Source organism: Rhinopithecus roxellana, chromosome 9 (assembly GCF_007565055.1).
Source record: "Rhinopithecus roxellana isolate Shanxi Qingling chromosome 9, ASM756505v1, whole genome shotgun sequence".
Taxonomy (NCBI): Eukaryota; Metazoa; Chordata; class Mammalia; order Primates; family Cercopithecidae; genus Rhinopithecus; species Rhinopithecus roxellana.
In genome coordinates, this window is record NC_044557.1 from 52,060,057 (window position 1) to 52,069,762 (window position 9,706).

Genomic DNA, 9,706 nt, shown 5'->3' on the forward strand with positions numbered 1-9,706 from the left:
TTACTGGGGATGTACCCAAAGGATTCTAAGTTATGCTGCTATAAGGACACATGCACACGTATGTTTATTGCAGCACTATTCACAATAGCAAAGACTTGGAATCAACGCAAATGTCCATCAGTGACAGACTGGATTAAGAAAATGTGGCACATATACACCATGGAATACTATGCAGCCATAAAAAAGGATGAGTTCGTGTCCTTTGTAGGGACATGGATGCAGCTGGAAACCATCATTCTCAGCAAACTATCGCAAGGACAGAAAACCAAACACTGAATGTTCTTACTCATAGGTGAGAATTGAAGAGTGAGATCACTTGGACACAGGAAGGCGATCATCACACACCGGGTCCTATTGTGAGGGGGGTGGGGGAGGGATAGCACTAGGACGTATACCTAATGTAAATGATGAGTTAATGGGTGCAGCACACCAACATGACACATGTATACATATGTAACAAACCTGCATGGTGTGCACATGTACCCTAGATCTTGAAGTATTAAAAAAAAAAAAAAAAAAAAAAAAAACAGCAGTTGAGTCACATTCTGGGATGTGTAAATAACTACCTAAAATAACACTGGAGGTAAATGGTAAATTATGTACTATACCCTTTATTGAACCAGATTTCTTAGTAAAATAGTGACTTTGAAATGAATTTGGTAGGTTGGGAAGTTACAGTAACTTGCTCATTCTTCCATCATATCAATTAATGTACTTTCTTTCCTACTTGCATCAGTTGAACCTGCAGTATTTTTGTTGTTGGTTTTGTTTTTAAATTCAGAGAATATTGAATTAGTGCCAGCTACTGACATTCTCTCACACATCTGTTATTACCAGGGTCATACATATGTGGAATAATCAGCTAGAGGCTTATTATTTAAGGTGTGCTCCCTCTGGGAACTTTAAGACCTAGGAGCTTGTCAGAAATGTGGAATCTCTGGCTGTGTCGAGATACCCCAGTGCTCCATAGGCATGGTAAAATTGAGAAGTACCGTTCTAGAGTTTGCCCATAGGGCAGCTTAGTTGCACCGTATCCACCACCTTAATGTTATTAGTGTCATGCCCTATGTAAAGAAAGCTAACCAGTTCCAGAGTTATACTTGTGGTACTGAAGTCTTGGCTTTTCCCTCAAAAATATAACTGCATGACCTGAATTTATTGATATAGTTTCTAACTTTCAGCAGTATGGTTTTTTTTGTTGTTTTTGTTTGTTTGTTTGTTTGTTTCTTTTTGAACATGCATTCTGTGTAAAACAGCTCTTCTACTTGATAGATAAAAAAAAAAATTGCTAGCTATTATTACCGCCTATGAGGATACTATGATTTTTTTCTCCATTTCTTTCATTGATTTATGCTGTTTACCCCTCCATAATTATGAATGTTTCTCAAATATGTGGTCTTCTTTTTAGTTCGTTCATTCCTCCAAGGACATTGATTAACCATTGTAAAATACAAAGCAAGTGAAGATTTAAAAAGATAAACATGGAGTGAGTTACGATAAACCAATTCAGTTTGGTTGGGTTCTAAGATTGATGGAGTCTTGGACTTTAAAGTTGTTTTCATTTGGATTTCCTTTTGAAATAAACAAGAATCAGTACAGAATACAGACATGCTTTTGGTAGAAGTGACTGAAGAAATGTCTCCCAGTACCTTCTCTCTTTTTTTTTTGTCATGGAGTGCCTAAAGTTTGGAGCTCCAAGATGACTGGGAATTATGAGAAATCCACCAGACCAGGTATAATATTAGGCGAGAGGTGGGTGTTGTCAGTTCCCATAGTTGTGCCCATAACCACACAAGACCATTGCTCCAGCAATGCAGTTATCTGCTTCCCAGTGACCGTGGTCTGTTATAACAAATAACGTGGAGTTGCAGAAGCTTGAAGTCTAACTTTGCTGTTCCCTCACTCTAGAGAGATTCTTTGCTCTTAAGTCTATATCTGATACTTCTACTCTGGTAATTTTCAGGTCTGTATCCCCAGCCTTAAATTTAGTCCCATGGTCTAGAATTCATATTACTACTTTCATCTAAAACTTAGCAAGTTCACCACCTTGTTCTTTAGACGGTATATTCTTTACTTTCCCCATTTCGATCTAGACCCACTATTCCACTTAACGTGGAACACACCTTTGACTCTAATATTAATTTATGCTCTGTGTTGAATCAGAATCAGTCACCAGTAGCTATGATGACCCTTGTCCAAAATCACTCTGATTCATTCCTTCACCTGTACTTGCAGTTAATAGCTGTCCCTTATAAATGTATGCTCTTGTCATGTCATGGCTAATCACTGAAGTAGCCTCCAGTATGTTGTGTATACATATGTTCTTTTTTGTCTCCAGTTATTCTTCAAATCAGTTCATTGAATCCCCCCCAAACTTAACTATTCTTATGTATAATTTTCAGCATAGACATGGCATTTATAAATTAGGACATTTTTAAAGTTCTTTTCTTCCTCTTCATTATTCAGAGGAGGGAATTGAGGCTTAACAATGTTACATAAGATGTGACTAGTTGGCAAAGGTAAAAAACACACATGTATTCTGATTTACAACTGATTGCCTTTGTAAAAGAAAAAGATTAATCTTAACTACTTTAGGCATGCAAGAAAATACCATGAACAAACAAACCAGTGTAGGAAATATTTTCATCACTTTTTTTTTACCAATGCCATGTAAATAATTGTGGTAGATGAACATTAGATAACATGCTCTGGATTATCAGACATGCCATGGTTTGGTATATAGCGCATATGATGAGAATGATGTATAGCACATATGATGAGAATGATGAAATATGATGAGGAAGGACATTTCATTATGTAGGTGGCTAGGAAAATGGAGAAGAGGATTGAGAATTCCTTTAGGTACTTGTGTAGCTTTAGAAAAATAAGTGTTTATGTTTCATTTTTTTCATCTGCACAGTGGTATTTCATATTATTTGGGTAGTTATGAGGATTAAATGAGATATTACACATGGAAGCTTTCTGTAAATTCTAAGTACTAAACAACATAAAAGATTATAGCATGTGGCTATTGCATGCTTTACTTTCAGCAGGCAGGCAGCAAAGACTCAATGAGATTCTGGTTAACCTTTAAAGTGAAGACTCTGTGAGACCAGTTTCTAATAATTTCTGCTGGGAAGTAACAAATGCTGTGTTTTTAACTGGTATTAACAGAAATGATAAAGAAAAGGAGCTATAAAATGGCAGTCTTTGTTATCAAAATATAATTAGTCCCTTTTGTATTATTACACAGTGTATTAAATAAACTTTTCATTAGTTCAGGGGCAAAGAAAAGGAAATGGAAAATGAAATGGAAATTAGATTGGCATCCATTAAAATAACAACATCACAATGAAATATATGATATAAAATTGAATATTTTATATTAAATTAGAGGCATTGAATTGGAATCTAAACTTACGAGTTCAGAGAACCTTTTATGAGCTAATTTTCAATAATGAGAAAATAAACATCCAAGTACAATGTTCTTTTTCTATATTTTAGAACAAAAATAAAAATGAATTAACCCATATCAGTATCGTTATCATTAGAGAAAAGATAGTAATAGAAAGATGAGAAAATATGCCGAACTTTTTTGGGCGGGCATTTGTTAAGCAATCTTCATTTTCTTAATCTAAATGCACTCACAGTTTCATAGGTATCTCCACCAAAATGTATTCAGTCATCTAACCATAGCTTTAGTATATTTTGTGCTTTTGTTGTATGTTTTCTCATCTTGAAAACTTTTAACCACACTTATCTTTAATTCTGTCAAAGCTGAAATAGACAGAATCATTCTTATTTTGTTTGTTGTTACTAAGAAACTTACTATCATAATAAAGTTAGCCGTCTTCTACATCTTTCACTACCTGACTCACTGTATCAGGTGAGATGAGATGTTCTAATAGTCTGATAGTCTAATAAGAAAAAACTATTTATGTACATTTATAAAAACACCCTGGGGCTGGGCATCGTGGCTCACGCCTGTAATCCCAGCTCTTTGGGAGGCCAAGGCGTGCGGATCACGAGGTCAGGAGATTAAGACCATCTTAGCTAACACGGTGAAACCCCGTCTCTACTAAAAAATACAAAAAAAAAAAAAAAAAAAAAAAAAAAAACTAGCCAGGCGAGGTGGCGGGCGCCTGTAGTCCCAGCTACTCGGGAGGCTGAGGCAGGAGAATGGCGTGAACCCGGGAGGCGAGATCCGATCCAGCCACTGCACTCCAGCCTGAGCTACAGAGCGAGACTCCGTCTCAAAAAAAAATAAAAATAAAAAAATACAGAAATTTAGCCGGGCATGGTGGCAGGCGCCTGTAGTCCCAGCTACTAGGGAGGCTGAGGCAGGAGAATGGCATCAACTAGGGAGGTGGAGCTTGCAGTGAGCCGAGATCACATCACTGCACGACCGAGCGAGACTCTGTCTCATTAAAAAAAAAAAAAAAAAGAAAGAAAGAAAAGAAAAAAAGCACCCCAAGAGTCAATTTCCCTATCATATATGTCAGATGTTACTATGGTTTTATTAATATCATTAAGATACCTGTTTCTGGTTATATTGGAGTAGTTGTGCTTTTATGTCATTCAATGGTTCAAAAAATAAGTGACTTGTTCATTATAAATTTTAAAGTAGTTATGTCTTGAAATCTAGGGTTAATGTAAAAATAATTTATTCTTTGAAAAAATAGCTACAGTAATTTGAAATAACCTAAGACTAAGTATTTTGCTTTATTTCACATATAAATAAATACTTTATTTCAAACTATTTCACATTTTAATCAAACGTGAAGCAGTGTGATTTTAATATAAAAACATAACAGTGTCGGTAAATCATAATTTGACACTACAACCAATACCTATTTAATTGTTTTGGTAAAATATGTGTCTTCTTTATAAGACTAAATTCATTCATCTAAATAAAAGTGAAAAAAGAAAGAAGTCTTAAAATGAATTAGAAAAATTTTGTCTGAAGTATTTATTCCCAAGATTTTTGTTAACATCAGATATCTTCTTATATTTCAAAGTAAAATAATCACTATCACCTTAGCCCAAGGAATGAGATAAATATCTTAGGGCTTGACTTAGAGTCTTATAGTTTCCATAGGACAACCAAATATACTATAAATTGCCCACAGATACAACTTAAGTATTACTATACAGTAATTCTGGAATTGGAATATATACACATTCAAATGTTTTTGGCGTTTTGATTTATTCATATCAAAGCTACACCTGCCTTTAGCATTTCTGTTATTTTACTTTAAAAAATTCTTAGTATAATTCTTATTATAATTATTTTAAAGACATGTTTTGCTTTCTGCCTTTAAATAATTTTGCTTAAATGCTTGTTTTATTTAAAAACAAAATAAGATAATGAAGATAGCTAGATATTGTTTACATGAAATGTTGCCCCATTTTCCATTTTCATTTAAATTGGATTGACATCAAACTTGCTGTAACTGTGAGAGCTCAACTGTTAATTCAGACATTATAGAAAAAATTAATTGTGGGACAAGGAGGGACCAGATGCCCCATTGCATGCTGTCACCCAATGGAAAACAAATCATGCTTAGTCAGTTTGGGATGCTGTCACAGAATCACTATAGACTGTGTGTTACTTAAACAATAAACATTTATTCCACAGCTTGGAGTCTGGGAAGTCCTACATAAGGACTGGCAGATTCAGTGTTTGGTCAGCACCTTCTTCTTGGCTTGTAGACAGTGGCCTTATTCTTGTAGCTTCACAGGCAGAGCAGAGAGATAGATCATCTCTCCAGAGCCTCTTCTTATAAGGGCACTAATCCCATTATGAGGGCTCTACCTTCATTACCTGCTTACTTCACAATAGCCTCACCTCCAAATACCATCGTATTGGGGATTCAGGCTTCAACATATGAATTCTGGGGTTACACAAACATTCAATTTATACTGTTAACTATTCTTAAAGCAAAGTCATCCAGCTGCTTCTTGAAGACCACCAGAAATGGGAATCCGACTACTTTATAAGGCAAAATATTCAGGGGAGCTTGCAAGTGCATTTGATCTTTCAGATTTTTTAAATCAGTTTTTCCATATTGAAATTGTAGAGTTTTTCATAGGTAAAATCATTTTAATAAGGCTTTATATATACATACATACATACATACATATTCAGTTATTTTTAGAGCTTCGAGCCACACATTGTGTAAAACCTTCATTCTCAGCACATATTCTGAAGAATACTACCACCTCTAATACACTATCAGCAGAGCCATTCAACTCTCTCTATTGCACAATGAAATTAAAAACATGAAGACTCATGATTTGGCATACTCACAAGGAGCAGAAAAATGTTTCTGTAATCGTTTTATGAACCTACAATTAGTTTAAACAAAGGAATGCATACATACAGTTCCCATCAAATATTGCATCTCAAGGTTTCCAAGGACTTTGCAAAGATTAGATAGCCTGTGTTTCTATCCAGATTTGAATCCTTTCTATAATGTTCCCAAGTTTTTAATTTTAAAAAACTCCATTATTACATGACAATTATTTAAATATTTGTGAGCTCTTACTTAAATTGTATACTGGAATTGAATGTAAAACATTCTGTATGCAAGTGAAATCTGTATTTTCAGAGTATTACAAAGTGGTATTACTTGATCCTCTGTTATTATAACATAATGGCATAAGATTATTCAATTCTATTTTAAAAGTTTCCCAAGTTTTATTTGTCATTGATATATGTACTTAGCTGTGCCTTAACATTAATCAGAATTTAAGACATTATTTCATGCTGCTTAGGTTGTGAATGGATTCTGTAGAGAATAAGATTGATACTTTCCTCAAGAAAGATATTACAGACTTTCCTTAGTAGTAGGTCTCTATACACAACCATACATTCCTGCTCCTTTTTCCCTTTATAGTAAATGGCCTGACCTTTCAGTAAGGAGATATTAGTGAATATTGGAAATTGCACTAAGGCAGTAGTCTTACCTTTGGCTCCATCAGTAAGTAGCTGATTTTCTTTAAGCAAGCCTGCCAATGGTTCTATGCTCTATATATTGTATGTATGAAATGAAAACTTTGAATCAGTTAAATTCTGAAGTATTTGAAAGTTCTCAAACTCTGTGAATGTCTAAATCAATGCTAACTCAAAAGTTATAATCAATACCTGTCTTGCTAAGAAGTCAGAATTTAAAATATCAAGCTAGGTATAAATATAATTCAACCTAAAACTTTTTCCATTAGCTTGGTAAGTTTCAATATCTTTACTGTACTAAGTAAATGACAGCCTTTCGTTAGGTTACCCTGGTTTAAATTCAGAGAAACACATGGAATGATATAATAGTAAGGTAAGTTTATATATGCACATGAGGCTTCTTGTTCAAAAGCTCCTCTATGTATGTGCATCTAGGTATGTCTGTGTATGTGTAATATTTGCCTGGCTTCTGCATTAGGGGTCATTATAATGTATGTGACTGAGGAAAAGAATGCCTTTCAGCTAGTCAGTGCTGTGTGTGTGTGTGTGTGTATTTTGAGTAGGTACAACAGCATATAATAAACAGTTCTTATGTATGAATGATATAGCTTAAAGATAAACTTCTATGTAAAAATAGCTTTTTCATTAATATATGTGAAAATGTTCTACCATAAGTACTACTTTTCTGGAAAGAGTACAATATCATGATTTGTTGCTCATTACCCATTCAATTGCTTCAAATTCAGCATCTGGTTCTCATTACAAACTTGTATTTAGTTTTGCTTCAGTATTATCAGTTGCTCAAGTGAATCAATACAATTTCCAAGAATTTTGAATAAGTCTGTATATTGGCTGATATATGGTGGCTTTTGATATATTTATAAATAAATGTTTGTTTTTTATTTCAGTAAAATGAATTAGCGATTGGTTATATTAAAAGAAATAATACTATATAATACTCTGTTATAAAAATGAAAATAGTTATTTAAGTATATATTAGTGAAGCATTTTGTTATATTAAATTTGTCAGTTTCTTATCATAGTAAGTGTTGTTCACATCATCTTATCGGACCACTGACATAGTTTTAATATTTAAAATTATACAATCATTGTTAACACTGCTTAATTGAAAAACATGTTTGTCAGATCTACAAAAAATACTTAAGGGTTGCCAGATTTCACAAATGAAAATACAGGATTCACAGTTAAATTTGAGTTTCAGATAAGCAACAAATAATTTGCAGTATATCTTTTGCAATATTTGGAATATACACTAAAGAATTATCCATTGTTTATCTCAAATTTAAATTTATCTAGGCATCCTGTATTTTATATGGCAAATATCTTTAGATATAAATATACAATAGGTTAATGCTTTTTCTGAGCTATAGATAGATAGAGAAATAATATAGCATCACCTCAGCTATCTGGAAGTCAAACTTTATATTTCTTAAGGCTAAAGAATGAGATACCATCCGAATTACAGATAGACAGAGAGGTAAGGAATGTAAACAGGGAAGGAAGAAAGAAAAGAAAATAACAAACTACTCTGGCTCCATAAACATGACTTGCGAACATCTATTTATAGCAACTGTGAAAATAGTCAAACAGAGTAAGAAGGATTGAGCCTGATGCTCCGAAATTGCTGTACCTCACACCAGGTGAAAAGCAACACTCATATCAGCAATCAATTGCACAAAACCTGAGAACCATTTAACAGAGAGAATGAGAAAGCAAAAAGAACAAAAGAGAAATGATGGGAAAGAGACAAAAGAGAGTTAGTTACAAAGAGCCAAGGTAATGACAATAGGAGTGGAGGTGTTAATAGAGCAGGAGATCCAGTGACTTAAATAAATTCTGCCATCATAGAAAAGTAATGGAGTGGGTTTGTCCTTCATTCTGGAGAACTGACAAGAGTATCAGTGTGCCACTCCACTGAAAAGCCACATTATCATTTGGCCAACTCTGTGGCATGCAAAGAATAGAAATTAAGAAGGTCCTGGCAAAACCATTTTTGGTTCAGGTAATCACAAGAATGCAAATCAGTCTTGCTGAAAATATGCAAATTTCAGTAATATGAGAGAAGATAAGTAATTTGCCTAAAGTCACCACAGCTAGTAAAGGAGCAAAATCAGGACTCACCCCATGTTTTACACCAAAGTTACATGTATATTTTACTTAATATTTTTATGCCAACAGTTTTATTTTCTCAGGAGGAAGAGTCACTATGGTAGAGAAGAGTTAAACCATAATGCAGTGGAGATATGTGACTTGCATGGTAGCTTATTCATAGGGAACAAAACTTCATTAAGTATGTTACAAAATCCAACAGGTGAAAAGGTGAGAAAATATCCTTATTGTGTTCTCATTCTAATTGAAAAGACAAAAATGCAGTATATGAAAATACTTAGGAATGAGTCATGTGACAAATAAAAATGAAAGGAAGGTTAACTCTAAGTGCTGAGAAATAAAGACCCATGGAATTTTAGAATTCTGAGTGGTTTATTCCCAGAAGAGTTCCACAGGAATTGAAAGGAGAACGTACAAAATATTGATGAATTCTTGACCACTTGAACATGTACTAATGCTGTAATTTGTAAGTATCCTTGGCACACTAGTCACCTACTTACAAAATGATTTTCTAACTATATAAAAGACCTCCCAACCCTATATGTATTGTCAGTCACTATGATTTCAGTTGCCATGTTTTATTTTCTTTTTAGTTGTTTACATTATGATAAATTATTGTTT